This window comes from Heliangelus exortis, chromosome Z, assembly GCF_036169615.1.
Source record: "Heliangelus exortis chromosome Z, bHelExo1.hap1, whole genome shotgun sequence".
In the NCBI taxonomy this organism is placed as follows: Eukaryota; Metazoa; Chordata; class Aves; order Apodiformes; family Trochilidae; genus Heliangelus; species Heliangelus exortis.
Window position 1 is genome coordinate 6,332,413 of NC_092454.1, and position 17,262 is coordinate 6,349,674.

A 17,262-nucleotide genomic window follows, 5' to 3' on the forward strand; every position below is an offset into this window, starting at 1 on the left:
GAAGAATCTATACTGGTGGGGAAACTGCTAATTACTAGCTAATCTTTCCAATTTGGGCAGCAATAACATTTAAATAAGATTGGCAAGTAGCAAGATGGGTTTCAGAGGCCTCCCCCACCACTGTTCCTGTCCCCATAGCCTGATGTCAGATGGAAATCTTCAGTCCGTGTGTTCTTCTACTGCTTCATAAATTATGACTGCTTAGTTGTGCATAATTGCAAAGCACGGGGCTGAATACGACTTAAGACTAAAATCGTTTTCTAAACACATTAGCAAATCTTGGAATTTGGATCAAAATATGTGGCTATTTTTTTAATTCACAAATGGTTTTGTCTATTCCCAAAGTATCTGTGCTATCATATTATGCTTTATAAATAATGTAAGATTTATGAAAAGCCTCTAAGACGGTCACTGAAAACTCTTGGCACCATGAATTATAAATGGCACTGTGGAATCTGGGCATCATGGGTTTTACAATTAGCCACTCCTACAGCATGCGGCCACTTCAAAGGCACTCATGCTTTGTACCACACAGCATTCAAGACTAAGTGCTAAGTGCTGTGCATATGCAAATGAATGCAGCTAAAAGTCTAATGTAAGGATTATTAAAGCTGTTATGACCCACGCTTATTTATTCGTTAATTAATTTCGTTTTTAAATAAAATAAAAATAGCTCTCACTAGCAATAACAATGTTATTTTAGATTGTATGAAACAGTAAGTAAAGCTATGCTATAGGTTTAGCAGAGGAGCGGTGCAGCCATTTGCATCTGAATCATGTTAAAAATCAAAAACTAGAAAATGTGTTGTTTTTTACTAACAGTAGTCAAAAATCTAGAGAGGTGTCCTGCTATGAGTCAGCAAGTGAAAGAGTGAGGGCGTTCATTAATGGAGTTGTCATGCTAAAGGATGATTATCTGCCAAATTTCTGGCAAGGCCAAGGAGGTATTTTAAATGAAAGTCACAGGACAGGTACCCTTTAATTTTCTCTGTGGTTTTAGTGTGATTGGGTTCACAATTTTCAATTTTATATTTTTGAAAAATTATGTAAAATTGCTGCTCTCCTGCACTGTAAAATGAAATAAACAAACAAAGAAACAAATAAACAAAAGGAAAATAATGCTAACAAATATGTAGGGAAAAAGCCCCAAACTACGATACTATGGAGAAAAAAATTTCTGCTACTTCTACCTTGAGTTTCAGCATCTGAGGGAAATTAAGTCTTCATGGGAAATAATGAAGGCAGAATCAGTGATGTGCTATGAAACATTCCATCTTCTTTTTGGAAATTATTCTACAAACATATGAGGCAGGATTTTAGAACACAACCAATTTTTTTTTCAGTTAGCTTTGTTCCTCAGTGTTTATGAATAATATTACTCAAAAGGTTCTTTCTTAAAATGCTCTGAAAGATGATACCCAAAATCTGAACTATCAGATGGATTGTGTCTGAACTTTCATAAAATGTTAAACAAAATCATGGCATTTCTGTTATGGCAAAATAATGACAACGGGCTTGTATACCTTCACTTTGTTCTCTAAAAATGAAAAAATATTTTATTAATATTTTAATGTCAATATATAGTTGTCCTTATGTCTACAGATCTATATGCAATAATTAACAAGAGGCCAAGAGAAAGAAAAAAGCTGAACTAACAGAACTTTTTTAACCATCTCTTACTAAACATAATGTAATGAAAACAAATGGACATTTTTATGAAATAGATATCATTAATGCAGCATGTTGTGATCTGAACTCAGAGTTTAATTATCCAATTAAGAGCAAAGGAAAATCATTAAAGTCTGCAGAATCACATAATTCATTTTAGGGGAGAAGCAGAGGAAAAAAGCAGTCCCCTTAATTGCAAACTGTCATGTAGCACCGAGGAGTAAATCTTGGTGCAAGATGTCATGCCTAGCTACTGGTGGGTGAAGCATACCAGCTTTGTGAAGAATTCCTTAGGAAGTGAGTCTCCTTAATGGGTAGTGTTTCAGACTGGGAGCAAGGTCTCATGAGTCCTATAAACAGTTCCCTGTCTGATATTTGGCAAATCACTCAGCATCCTTTTACTTAACTGTAGAAGAACCATATGCCATTTGAGCCCTTGGAGACCTTAGGAAGGCTTGCTGGTCTGCTGAAAGAAGTTGCCAGATGAAGGCAAGGAGCTTTCCTAAAGCTATCTCAGACCAGTCGGGCACAGAACCATAAAATACATTGTGTTGTAAGGGACCTTTAAAGGTAATCTAGTCCAGCCTCATGCAGTGAGCAGGGACATCTTTAACTAGACCAGGCTGTAGGTTGTTCAGAGCCCTATCAAGCCTGACCTTGAACGTCTCCAGGGATGGGGCCTTCACCACCTCTCTGGGCAACCTGTGCCAGTGTTTCACCACCCTCATAGAAAAGAACTTCTTCCTAATGTCTGATTTAAATCTAAGCTGCCCTAGTTTAACTCTATTGCTGCTCATCATGTTGCTAGTAAACAGCCCTAGTAAACAGCCCCTCCCCACATATAACATATGGAAGGTTTGCAGAGTTTACATTCCTTTCAGTCACGTTTTTCTGTGAGAAATACTGGGTCTTTAAAATCTTTCTTCTCAAGCATGCCTAGACAGTACATAATGGGAATGCAGTTCCCTTATCAGCTGTGGAGCTGTGCACACTCTTTGGGGGTTTTTTTCTGGGGAAATTTACTGGAGGAAAGTGAGATGACCATATGTTAAGGTATGATTGGATTAATTTATTCCCCAAGAATGGCTGCTGGATTTTTTTTACTATGTTTGCAAGAGGTAGGCAGAAAATGATGTCATTGCAGATTTACCCCCATAAGTTCATTGACTAGGAAAGATGCCCAAACCTCCATGGCAGCCCTAATCAGAAGGGCTGGGACATTAAAACAATGTGATTCTTTTTGCTTTTAAAGATCCTGAAAAAACCAAATATATTTCTAATATTGATCATTTCTTTTGAGGGTGAAAACAAAAAATCCACAATTATTATGTTCAGTAACGGAGAGAACACAATTACTGTTCCTAATGTCTCTTCAACACAAATGTTAGGTCCAGATTTCCAAAAGAAAGATCAAGTTTCCAGTTGTGGGTGTGATCTACTTTTCTGAATTTTGACATATATGTATCCCCTGCCACATCCCATGATTCTATATATGAAGTTGGAATTCTGATAATGAACTGCAAGACATAATGAAGAAACCTGCAGTACAGGGAAATATGACCACCTCTACAACATCTAGAGTCACAAAAGAGGTCTTGTGGTTTCTAGTTGATCCTCAGTCTACAGTTTAGATCTACTTAGTAAATATATCACGTCAACTGCTGTAAAGGAATTCAGGGTAAACACAATACATTATGCAGAAGTGTCAAATAATAAGTAGCAGAAAAGAAAAATTTAAAACTTGATTCAAAAGATGACAGGTCTAATGAATGAAGATAGGAGACTGGAGAATAACTTTTTTTTTAAATAGTAGCTCAACAGGAGACCACTGAAGTGAAAACATCTGCTGGGACTATTACACAGAAAACAGCTTGAAATAGCTACAGCTGCATATCTTTGTTACTAGGAAAGGATTTCAAATGTATGGAAAAGTCCATCCAGAGAACAGCTGGAGACAGATGTAGCCAAGGCAAAGCTGGATCTGCAGAGGGAGTTGGAAAGCCTGATTTGTTTCAGAACTGAGATTTAAATAGAAGAAGTCTGTATGAATGGTCCATTATCTGGACTGAATAATGAGCCATGACTTTGGGGGCAGGGAATTTGCTGCCTAAGTATCTGAAACCAGGTGTTGCTGTTTTATTCTGTGGCTAGTACCATCTGTTCTGTGCCCAACAGAACACTTCAGCCCAAATCATTTATTTTACAGCTACAAAGAAAAGGTGAGTGATGCCCTATGGAAGGCAATTGTAACATGGCATGGAGGGAGGGAGTATGGAGCATGACTGTGGATGAATATTCAGGTAGATCTGGAGTGGCAAGACCTATTATAAAAGCATCAGACTATGTGGCCCACTTTTTCTCTATACAAAACCTCTGCGGGTGATTGGACCCTGCACTCCCAACCTGCTACAAAGTTCTATTTGTTGACTAGTGAGCTGGCAAAAGCATACTGGGAAAGCTTGTGCCAGGTCTTTGCAGATGTTTATGAGCTGCTGCTGATTCATCTTCAGGATGAGCCACCTGCCTATGACAGTGGTTTGGAGCATGGGTTCATAAGGAAGGTAGAATGCATGGCACAGGGAGATTTTTTTATTATTATTATTTCTTTCATGCATTCCTTAGCATTCTTATTCCAATCATTATCTATCACATGGGGCAAGAAGAGGTATTTTCTATGCAACAAATGATTCTGCTTATATTCCATTCATATCCACCAACAATTTCCCTGAATTTCTTGGGGTATTCTCCATTATTTCCATTAGACCACAGAAGCATTCATACCAGTTTTATGCACTACAGTTTACAGCTACACCCAGCAGGAATGGCATACAGATGGCCCAGCATATAACTTCCTAACTTCCCACTTCTGACAACTTCATTTCCACATTCTCAATCAATACCAGCTAAAACATTACAAGAAAGGGAGTGTTTACAACTAACAAGCCAGTATTATATCCAAACTTTGTATTTTTAAAATTCTCTCAAGCTAAGATATCCTTCATTACAACAGATAAGTAACCTGTCTCGTATCAGCAGCTCTTAAAAATAAGCATTCTGAAGTTAAATGTGCTTGTAAGATTTTTACAGCTGCCACAGTGGATATTAGAGACAAATTTCCTACATTCAGTTTATTGGTGGCATGGACATAGTTGACCAAATGAGAAACTAGGAGACTCCAAATTTATGAGGGTAGAAGTACAGTTACAAGATTGGTTGGTTTTTGTTTGTTCTCTTTTCTTTTTTACTGGACACAAAGTTTCTTTTTCAGGATCCCAGATTTGCAACAGTGTGCTTGAAGATACAGATTTTCAGGGATCCCCACTGAAGAAATTTAAATTAACACCATAGTTCTCATTGCTTCTAGCAACCTTGTTTTTCAGTGAAGAGTTTTCAGGTCTGGAAAAACTTCCAGGATCCCAGACCTCTTCAGGCATATCTGGAAGTTTATGCTGAATATTTTTTTTTATGTTGTCTTCTATGTCTTCAGAAACAGAAGTATCAAGCTATCAGAATCTCAGATGCTCCTAAGGTGAAAACTGAGAAAAACATGAACATCTTTCCTCCTGTGAAGAAGTCACTGACCTTGAGGTCTCCTATTTTTAAGCAGGAAGCTTAAAAAAAAAAAAAGCCACTCTTCTTTCGTGAACCAGCTAAGTCCATAGTATCTAGGTCCTCTCTAACATTAACTCTCATTGCTATTCCTCATTTCCCATAAGATTTAGTCCAAAAGTCATATTTAGTAGTGCTAATACTTTCCTACTTAGACCACTATTGGATTAAAATCAAATATATACTATTTCTCTTTTAAATGAAGAAGCAGAAATCCTGTAACAGTACAGGTTAGTTCTATAGATGGAGATTTTTCCTATTCCAGGAATGTCTTAGGAATTTTTAAAGGAATGTTTTAGTAATTGGGATTAAGTGGAGCATACTTAACTGTAATTTATTTCCTGAACACACTTCTCTGCAAACACATAAACAATCATTAGTTACAGTCTAATTCCCATATCTTGAATTCAGTTAACATAAGTATTTCCATCTCTTGTTTCATTTTCTTGTTGAGGTGGTTACATCATTGTTGTTGTCATTGACATTATTCTGCTTAACATCTGTCTTAAATTTACAGAAACTACACTTCATTAAACTTTATATTTGGATGATGACAACTCAACACTGAAGTACTGAGTCTTGAAACCGCTTAAAAGTTTGCGTACAGTGGAGCCAAAAAGAGGATACCATTTTCATAGAATGGTTTAGTTTGGAAGGGACCTTCAAGATCATCATGTCCCAACATCTCCCACTAGACCAAGTTGCTTCAAGAGCTATTCAACCTAGCCTTGAACACTTCCAGGGAGGGGACATGGACAGTTTGCCTGAGCAACCTGAGCCAGTGCCTCATTGGGCTCTCCATAAAGAAATTCTTCCTTATAGTCTATCTACCCTCTTTTATTTTAAAACCATTATCCGTTGTCCTGTCACTACACCCCCAAGTGAAAAGTCCTTCTCCATCTTTTGTTTAGCCCATCCAGCTCCTGGTAGGCCACTATAAGATCTCCCTGGAACTGTCTCTCCTCCAGGCTGAACAGCCCTAACTCTCTCAGCCTGTCCTTGTAAGAGAGGTGCTCCAGCCCTCTGATCAACTTTGTGGCCTCTGCTGAACTCACTCCAAAAGCTCTGTATCCTTCCTGTGTAGGTGGATTGGACACAGTCCTGCAGGTGCAGTCTAGCCACAAATCTAGATTCACCTCCCTTGACCTGCTGGTCATACTTGTTTTGATAGAGCCCAGGACATGTTTGGTTTTCTGAAATGTAAGCATACTTGTAAGCTCAAATTGAGCTTCTCATCAACCAATACTGCCCAAGTCCATCAAGATTTTTCTCAATCTATCCATCACCAGGCTTTCTTTGTACTTGTCTTTGCCCCAGCCCAGATGAAGAGGCTTGCACTTGGACATACTGTACTTCATGAGGCCCACCTCTCAAACCTGTCATGGTCCCTCTGCATGGCCTCTGTTCCCTTTTTCATGTTGTTGGGAAAAGAACAAGAAACAGCCATCTGATTCTGCATACAGAGAAATTACCCTGTGAAAGAGAGATGCAATGGAAAGCTGTTGGAACTGTGAAAGAAACTGATGATTTATGGAGTTTGTGCAATCCTGGTCCTTGAACATTCTAAAAACATCTCTCAGGAGTTGTCTGGCCATAATATTTGACTTGAGACTTGAAAGAGAAACTAGGTGAGTTCTGGCGGTCAGTTCTAATGCTGAACCACTATGGTTCTACGTGAGTAAGACACAGAGAGGACACCCTGAGTCTTCCAAATAAGGCTTTGGCTACCTCTGGAGCTGTCAATTGGCGGCTTACTGAAGCCCTTGTACTAACAATTATGCTCTGGGATCTCTTACATGTTGAAAATTGTGTCTGTTGAAGTGTACAAAGGGAAAGAAAAGAAAATAATAAACTCAGCAAACTTTCAACAGAGTTTGCTTACACACAATGAAGAAATTGTCAACCAAAGTTATTAAGAAACAGAAAACACATCATCTTCTGGAAAACACTCTTGAATTGTTGAATCACTCTGTATTTTAATGTGCAAATTTGTTCCTTGGCTTTTTGTTGAAAGGATCAAACCATTTGGCATTTTGTCTGAAACATAAATGCATTACGAAGATACAGTATAATTTATTAAAATGTATAAAGGGAACAAAGAATAGGATTAATTTTCTTCGTATTTTATTAATTCCAGGGGCACCACTGGGGCATTTAATATGGGTTAAACCAGACTCAAAGAGCTTTTCATTAGACATTTAACATAAATGACTAAGAGCATAATCAGCACATACCATTTAAATGCATTGAATAGAGGAATTGGACTGTATATTGCATTATAATTTATAGAGTTTTGGTTTTGATTACATAAGGGAAATAAATTTTTATGTCTTAAAAGCACTCTTTTGTGATGTCAAAAAAATATGTATAGCATTATTGTTCAGAAAATGGTGTTTCAATTTGGAAGCAAAGCCTAAAATCACCCAAGTGGAGAAGATAACTAGCAAATTCCTCAAAGTCTTGTAGTTTGCGGGTTTTCTCTCGAAAACATCCTTTTCTTTTGGGCCTGATAATGAACATTGCCTCTACTTTCCACCCAATGTCACTTGTACATTCTTTTTAATGGCGTTGAAAAAAATTGAGTTGTGAATACTTCTGGAACGCAGTTTAAACAGAGTGAGAGAGAGCATCACTGTGCTACGCTTGCAGCATGGAAGCAGAGCAATGCTGAAAACATGTTTTGCTTCCTTTTTCCAATCATTTAGTGATAGTATAAAAGTAATTCAGTCCCCACTTAAACAATACCTGGGGTAACTGTGTGTATCATCTGTTCCATCAGAGATGATTATAGGAAATTAAAGTGCTGCAGAGGCAAAAGTGGCTCCCATTTAACAGAACTTTATCAAAATGTTAAGGAAGGATAATATTCTAAAGAGCTTACTTTTTAGTTTCTGTTTGCCTTCAGCAATACTGTCTATTACAATCTCTCTTCAAATTGCAGTTAGTTTCCTTTCTAACAAAAGGCATTGTTTTTTCCCCTCTCTTCTTATGTCTTTGTGGAAGACAATGAAGTATCTTATCCAGAAACACTGAGAGCTCTTATCAGCAGAAAGGTAAGAAAAAGGAAATATCTCAGCAATGGAGATTTTTTTTTTTTCTTGTACTGTGTTTTATTTTGTTTTAGTCGGTCAGCAAAAGTAAAAAGAAGTCCCATTTTCTGAGATGCTATTCCTTATTGTTGGGAGAGCTTGAAATCAAGATAAAGCTCTTATTCTCTCAGAATGCAGTCACCCTAAAATGCATACCTCCATCTCACACTGGCTTTTTCTTTTTTCTTTCTTTTTTTTTTTTTTCTTTTTTTTTTCCTGACTTTCTTTATCTTCTTGTCTCTTCTTCTCATGCTCTTTTTTTTTTCCCTAATAAAAACATTTTATCATCATGGTTTTTGTTCCTCCTGACTGATCCTATCTATAATACTGGAAAAACAAGAGCAATTTTATGCATAAGATCTATTTATGCATATACATGAGTATATACACATACAAATGTAACTATATACATTTACGTATATATATTAGTAGATGTTTTTTTATATGTGTATGAGAATATAAAGAGGGGAATATGAGAAAATCTAAAGATGCTTAGAAACTAGAATTCATCTCTCATTATATGGGTTGGAATTTATAATACCAGAGGTCCTTTACGATATCAGAGGATGATTCTGTGTGTTTGATTATGGAGGCTAGCTGCATAGTGCTCTCAGTGTCATCCATTTGCCTATATTTAAGACAGCAATGAATTAAGTAACATGATTGACATGATTTGCTCATCTCTCTCATCCTTTTTTCAGTCAGAGTTTTACATGCCAAGAATATTAGTTCATTTTGGTAGCAGTTTATATTCATCTTTTGAAAGATTACCCAAATTGAGACAGTGGGGCAAAATAAACATTTAATCTCAGCAAGCAACATGGCAAATTTTGTGTAGGTTCTTAAATTCTACCAGAGTTTGTTCCATTCTGTCAATTGTTCTCTAGAAAATCTTCATTTTGTAAAGTAGACATGGTGGAAGAAGCATGTAGTTGCATCCTACTTAGTCTATCTAACCATGAGGCAATCATGGAATAATTAAGGTTGAAAAGTACCTCTATGATCATTGAGTCCAACCATCAACCCAGCACCACCAGGCAATTAAATCATGTCCTCAGCTGCTACATCCACATGTTTATTGAACACCTCCAGAGATGGTGACACCACTAGCTTGCAGGGAAGCCTGTTCCAATGCTTGACCACTCTTTCCATAAAGAAATTTTTGCTGAGAGGGACATCTGCACACATTTTCCCCACTAACAGTACATATTCCTGTTCTGTTTTTTGCATGGGGGCTGGGAGCACCAGGAAAATTTCTGCCTTCTTTACTTCTCCAACCCCCAAATAAAAATTGTCTATCAAAACAAGAATTTAATATAAAGGTCCAGGGGGAGGTGCCCCTGCCCATGCAGAAACATTGGACCAGATGATCTTCAAGGTCCCTTTCAAACATTCTATGATTCTATCTCTAAAAATTAGTTATTAATATCTAAAATAATTATGATAAGAATTCTTTTTAATAATTGGGAAGAAATACTTCTAGACAAATTTTTTTTAATCTCTTTTAGACGCTTGTCCTGGAGTTAGAATATTTTCTCTTTGGAGGTGTCAGTTTTCATCTATTGTTTCTAAGGCATGATTCTCAGAATTAAGGCAGATGAATCCCACCTTTTGTCTTTATAGCCAGTACCCAGCAACTGAATCATCCTCATTGAAGTTATCAGAACATGTTTAAATCTGTTCACAGAATACCAGCTGTCACTTTTCTAAGGAGAAACAAAGGTGAAGAGTGAAAAAAGTGCAGAGTTTTGAATATCAAAATATAAATGCTCTCTAATGTTACATCCAAAAAAATCAAATTAAGCCACTAACACTTTCTCCATAAAATCAGCTTATACTAGATCTAAACAAAAGCTATTGTGCATGTTGCAAGTGTCCCAGAGAGACATGTAGGAACTAGCCAGCACCTTATGTCTGCTGAGAGGGAAGAGAGGGCAATGCCTAAAATCTCAATGGTGTGTTCATTTGTCTACATAGTATTGTAGCTTTGTTTTGGCTGAAAAAGAACTTTAAGATCATCAAGTCCAGCCTAACACTATAAGTTCCACAACTAAACCATGTCCCTAAGTACCACATCTAAACAGCTTTTAAATGCCTCCAGGGATGGTGACTCAACCCCAAACACTTCCTTTACTCTTCTTATCATCACTGATGCATTCACTGATGTAGTAGAAGGAATATAGAAGAAGTGAAGTTCCCTGTTGAGACACCTCCATTAAGCTTTACCCATAAGCCTTTGCTCACTGCTCTGGTTCACTTTCACCATATAAATACTAATGTCATATAAATGCTCAGCAGAAGCTGACTCCAAAAATCAAGCCATGATAATGTGGTGGCCTTCACATATACCTAGTTTCTCCACTGGCAGTAACTGACCGCCTTAGGAAATTACCAAGGTTATCTGAATTGCATTTAAATCAAAGACATTCAATTTTACAGTGATATCAGAAATTGTATCAATATTCACATAAGCATCAAAAAGGAGCTAATCATGGGAGTCAGTGTTTGTATGATCACGTGAATAGTTAGAAGAAAAATAAAACTACAACATGTAAAAGTGATATGTGTAACTGGCATATCTGATTATATTTTTTTTATAAATTGGCACATGTTTGCTGGAGAGACGTGGCCCAGAGTTCTTTGAATTTACCAGGACTAGTGTCATTGAGCATGAAAATCACAACTCACATTGAGTATGAACATCTTTTACATCCATCAGCCTGTCTTAGTAAGTCTCACCTACCAGCCCTGATCAAGTCTTCACCAAGACATCACCATTCTGATCAAGGGCAATATAGCCATGGACTTCATTAAAAAAAAGGCATGCCTCCTTCTCAGATGTGTGGTGCTTATATGGCCGTTTTGATCCTGCCCCATCACATGAAATCAGAGCCTGTCTCCACAGGGTGTTAGATATGGAATAACACACCAGCATATATGTATAGAAATACACACAGAGGCTGCAAAGGTGGCCTCTCCGAGGCCAGGATGGGGTTGTCTTGTGCCAGACAAAACCATTTCCAGATCTTTCCGGATGGTTCTAGCCAGTTTCACAACAGTCCCACCTGCAGCTGAGCCTGCCAGTGAGGCTGGTGATGCCTCTTGGGAAAAAATATCTAAGAAAGAAAGGGTAAAAAAATGTCAGATGAGCAGAGGAGTGAGTGGGAAAAAAGATGAAAGACACCACATTGTGGACACCATAAAGAGACCAGGAGATGGGGGAGGAGTTGCTCCAGCCCCCAGCACAGGGGTTCTCCTGCAGCCCTGGGCACAGGACAATGCAGTTTTCTACACTGAAGCCTGCGGAGAACTCCATATAGGAGCAGATGCATATTCGTGGAAGAGACTGTAGCATGTGGCAAAGAACTACTCTGGAGCAAGGAAGGAGCAGCAGTGAGAAAAGCTCGTATAGAGATTGCAATCACCTCCACCCTCCTGCTGCACTTAATGTAGAGGCTCAGAGTGAAAAAAAGATTGGTGAGGTACTGTTTTCATTTTTTGCCTTAGTCTCTCACTACCTGAGTCTATTTTAATTGGCAATAGATTAAATTAATTTTCCCTGAGCAGGGTGTGCAATGGTAACTGGTAAACGATCCGCCTGCCTTTGCCTTGACCCACAGGCTTTTTCATCCTATTTTTTCCCCCCTGTCTCACTGAGGAGGGGAGTGAGGGAGCATCTGGGTGGGTGTTTGGCATCTGGCCAATGGCAGCTCACTGCAAAGGCATACATATGTTTGTCTATCACCCACTGGAATCTATCAGACTGCTTATGATGACCATCTCTATGTATTTAAGAAATCAGTGACTTGTGTACATACAAAAATTTGCCTAAGAATTCTGCTCAGGAGCATTTGAAGTTGTGAGATACATCTGAAAACAATAGTATTTCTGCTAAATTTCTTGAGAGGGTGAACAGAAATCTAGTTCCAAGCAAATGTGTTGCAAAATTTGACCTTCTGGTATTAAAGGTTGTTTTGCTTGTGAAACACAATACCAGATTTTGAAATAATAAAATTAATTCTAATAAAATATTATTGTTGTGTGACTAAGCCTGTAAACACTTGCTTTCAACTCACCAATAAGACAAGAATTTTCAAAATCAATCAGCTTTTAGCTGATTTTTATGCTGCTCATCATTATTTGCCATAATCTATGGGTATGGGTTTTGTTTTGTTTATTAGTGGGCATATATCGAGTGTGTGTGTGTGTGTGAACATGCATTTTTGTCTTTGCTTGGCTCATAGTTGATTTTCCCACTTGCGTGTATAAATTATCAAGGATTTCTTTACAAATACTCTCTGTGTTTCTCCTCAGCAGAGCACTAGTAAAGGTTTTTTCATTAAATTCACTTTTATGCATTAAAAATGGGAGGGGGGGAAAGCACCATATTTTGTGATTTCAAAATTATGTTTCCCTTTTCTGCATATTTTTCTTGATCATTGCCTAGATTTTTCTCACTCTCATGTAGCTGTTTTGTCAGTGATGACAATATGGAAATCCACATATATTGGTATTCCAATAGAGATTTGCCTAGCCAAACAGAAGTAAAAAATTATGTGAATACAAATGTATTAACTACTAAGATAAACCAGAACCTGCATGTAACTTGAACAAGCTGGGAAAGAGAAGAAAAGATGTGGGGTAGGATGTGCAGCTTGAAACCAGCTGGTGTCAGAAGATGGAACATCACACACAGCAATCAGGAAACATTTATAAGCACAACTTTTTAGTATCACAGAAGCAGAAAATAAAGACTTATTGAAAAGCAAGCAGGCCCACAACTACACTGCACTGGAGAAGTTTTATTGTCTTTGAAAATCATCTGTGCTCACTGTCAGGCTTTTTACTACTCTACCTTGGTTTGGGGGTCTTTTCCTTTCTTCTTCTCCTTCTTCTTCTTCTTATAAAAAAGTTTAAAAAATATGAACTTAGGAAAAGCCAATTTCATGTGCTGTTAATTTAATTCCCAACATAAAACCTTACTTCTGATGGAAAATGAAATTACCCTTCTACATCCGTTTTATCTGTCAATTAAATTCTTTTTTTTTTCCCCTTTCCTCCCCTCAAAGTAAAAAGAACATGCACGTTATTGGTTGTATTTTCTGTGCTTGCAACAAAATGAAAATGGGAAGAGGTGGCATTAACTACAGTAAGTACACAAAACCTGCTTGATTATCATGCAAAGATGCTGGAATGACAACCCTGGAGACTTTGAATCTCCTTTGTGATGCTGAAGATGTCTAGGCTAATTTTCATTTTCCATTTGTCCTGGTATTGCAAGGCAAAGCAGTTTTAATAATGGAACACTTAGCAGCGTTAACTATTAACCTTTCTATTTTGTGGTATCTTAAAGAAATGGCTTTTGGAGGCAGCTTTCTCTGCCTGAATCTGTATGTGAATAAAGATAGGAAAATGAAATGCATCTTTTGGGCAGAAAGGACATTTGCTGTGATCCATTCTGTATGATTAATTTCGGGATGATATTTGTCTCTGCTTCTTGTTGTCATTATTTGACAGTTATGGAAAAAATCACATTCTTTGGTGTTGCTTGGGTTATTATTTGTATACCCTTAGAGCTGATTGGGAAATAGCCTTTGGGCTGAGGGAGCTGGGGGTGTTCAGTCTGAAGAAGAGGAGGCTCAGGGAAGACCTCATCACTCTCTACAACTCCCTGAAAGGAGGTTGTAGCTGGGAAGGGTCAGGCTCTTCTCCCAGGCAGGTACCGGTAAGACAAGAGGACATGGACTTAAGCTCTGTCAGGGGAGGTTTAAGTTGGATATTAGGAAAAAATTCTTCACAGAGAGGGTGATCAGACATTGTAATGGGCTGCCCAGGTAGGTGGTGGATTCTCTGTCCCTGGAGGTTGTACAAAGAGATTGAATGTGGCACTTAGTACCATGGTCTGGTAACCACAGTGGTACTGGATTAAGGTTTGGACATGATCTCAGAGGTCCTTTCCAACCTGCATCATTCTGTGATTCTGTGAACAAATGAAATGTTCTAATCCTTATTTGGGTAAATATACCATAGGTGAACAAATTACAAGGCAATTTTGCCCTGCAGATATGTTGGGGATTAATAACATACCAGTGTATGGGTGCTCAGAAGCATGTCCTGGTGAGCCTTTTCATTGCAGCTTAAGATGTTACCACAACCCAACCTACCCGCCTTCCCCCTCTTCTTACTCCTACAGAGTAGATAGCAGAAATACACACTTTTCAGCAGTAAGTTGGAAGTAAATTGCACTGAATTACATGACTAGGTTTAACTGTGAGCTGAAGTGATGAAGTACAACAAGACTTTTTCTGTCACGTTTTTAGAGGCAGAATAGCTTAAAGGCTCTGAGCCAGAGGGCTGAGCAAATGTGTGTCTTAAAAACTCTGCAACCAGATTTGCCAGAGGACATCTGCTGTGTGCTCCCTTAGAACAATTTTCAAGAAGGATATTTTACTTTACTTTCCTTCATCTTTGCTGACCGTGAGAAGGACAAGTGCCAGTTAAACACTTTCTGCTTACACCTGTTAATGCTAGGTTCTGTACATTGCTCAGTGATGCACTAAGAGATATTTTCTGTGTGAGTTTCCTACTTGGAGAGTCTTTGCATTTCTGAATGTATCTGATGTTCTAAATAAATAATTCTGAATTTTACATTGAATGGCATAGACATATACAAAGAGAACTGGTTGAGTTCTGCCACAGCAGAGGCATCAGATGCATGCTTCTCCTCTCACTTACTTCTGTAAAAATCAAGTACAATTCTGCTCAAGTCAAAACTAGTATTATACCAGAGGAAAGCTGGAGTGATTGAGAGAAAAATCAGTCCTACAGCTGATGTTAGTGCAAGTATAAACAACATCACTTTTTTTTTTTTAGCTTGACTACAAATACCTGGAAGGCATTCAAAGTATGTACTTGCAGTTATTTGTTACTACTCAAATGATGAAAGTAAATCATATTGTTTGATATGAAAAATATGTTGTACATACACTTCTATTTTTCTCACTTCTTTGCCTTCCATGCTGCATTTTGTAGCATAATCAAAATGCAAAATATATTTTGAAAAATTAAATGAGAGACGCATGTGTGAATCATGAGGTTTATTTGCATGTTTGGCCCTTTGGTTCATTAGGGATTCTACTTTTTTCCAGGAGGGAAACTGTCACATTTACATATTCTCAGACAGGCATGCAAATCTTAGTCAGAACCTATAGTTTATTTAATGCATTACAGGCTCCTGGGCTGCCAAACAGTAATTTCTGTTCTTGAGTAATATACATTTTTTGAAACCTGGCATAATAACACTCGATTATAGTATTGCCCACTAGGACCACTTATGATTTTGTCAGGTTTTCCATTGTCAAGCGTTACATTCTGGCCCATGTACATTGTACGCCAGCCATTTAAATTTGTTATCTGACACGCATGGTCTCAGTCCCAGAACAAATTTCTTTTGCAAGTCTCTGAAATCAAAATCTCAGAAGCTTACTCATAAATTTCAGCTGGACCAAAGGAGAAACAGTACCAGAAGAAAGAAAATCAGCTACTGTAAGTCTTTTAAGTCCATTTTTTCCGCATCTCTGATCTAATGTGTTGCAGAGGGTTGCTACTGCAGATGCAAATACTTGTGCAGTGAAAACACAGAAATACTTGCCAGCTGAAAAGGAAGTGTCTGTTACTTACCTGGGAAAAGGGTGGTAGTCTTTTACATACCCTCATTGAACATAAATTCAGGAATTCGTGTACCTGAACTGAGGTCACTCCCATGTGTACTGAAGAAAATAGTTTACATCTGTTGAGTTCCCTTCTTTCTCTCCCACATCTCAAGTGGAGGCTATTATAGCTGTTAAAAATCCTCATGGGTAAATTCAGGCCTGGTTAGAGACAAGGTCATTGCTAAGGTCAAGAATCCACTGGAGCAAAAATAACTTACCAGGCTGATACAAGCCCTAAAGGTTTATGTAGTCAGAGGAACACTGAGATTACTATCACATGAGGCTACCTTTGGCTTTCAGCCTGGATGCCCCAGGACATATTTACATTTACTTAGTCTGGCCTTAATTTTGAGTGAGGCTTAGAGTCAGGCTTCTTGCTTTTTCCACAAGTGAAGAAAGTTAAAACCTTTATAGTGAAAAACTTAACTCACAGCTGATGAAGACAGATATCCTTATAGAAATTCATTGGGGGAATATATCGATTGAACTGTGGGGACTGAATTAACCAATAAACTCTTCCAATTAATAATGAGTGGGAAAATTTGAGCTGCACAAATTGTTTTTGTTCTCTGGACTATAATATTAAGGGAAGTGGTTGAGTCACCATCCCTGGAGGTATTTTTAAAAAGTGCAGATGTCATACCTAGGGAAATGGTTTAGTGGTGGACTTGGCAGTGTGTTAGGTTAACAGTTGGAATTGATGGTGTTAAAGATGAACAATGAAAATGATTTTATGATTCTTTGATTCTAAGGACCAAAATATTTGGTACAAATCATCACAGGAACTTTGTGCTGCATGCAATGGTTCTAATCCCATTTTCGCTACACTGTTTGGGATACCTTTACTAAGTGCTTGCTTCCATTCATAAGATTTATCTAGCACCTTAATATAAAGTCAACCCTATAGACTTTGCACTCTTGTTATGCTATCAGGAAGTCTTGACACGGCTAAAGGGGAAAAAATTGATAGCTCATACACATTTGATACATGTTTGCAGAAAGAAATGCTTTTTCCAACCAGAAGAATTATAATGTTTCTGTTTTTCATACTCCATAGCTTCTGTCCATTAAGACTTCATAAGGTTTCTTAATATGCTGCAGGGTTATGAATGTGGAAATATGCTGTTTTCTAAATCAACATTGGTAGGATAGATTGTAAAGTCTTTGGTGACACTGTTATAGTC

The 17,262-nt window shown here is 37.8% G+C and overlaps 1 long non-coding RNA gene across 1 annotated transcript; it reads right to left on the minus strand.

The window, feature by feature from the left end:
- Nucleotides 1-1,743: 1,743 nt before the first annotated feature.
- Nucleotides 1,744-16,302, minus strand: LOC139789852 (uncharacterized). Its single transcript, XR_011723265.1, has 2 exons — nt 16,047-16,302; nt 1,744-5,192 (listed from the first exon to the last, which is right to left on the minus strand). It is a non-coding gene; the product is annotated as an uncharacterized lncRNA (long non-coding RNA).
- Nucleotides 16,303-17,262: the final 960 nt, after the last annotated feature.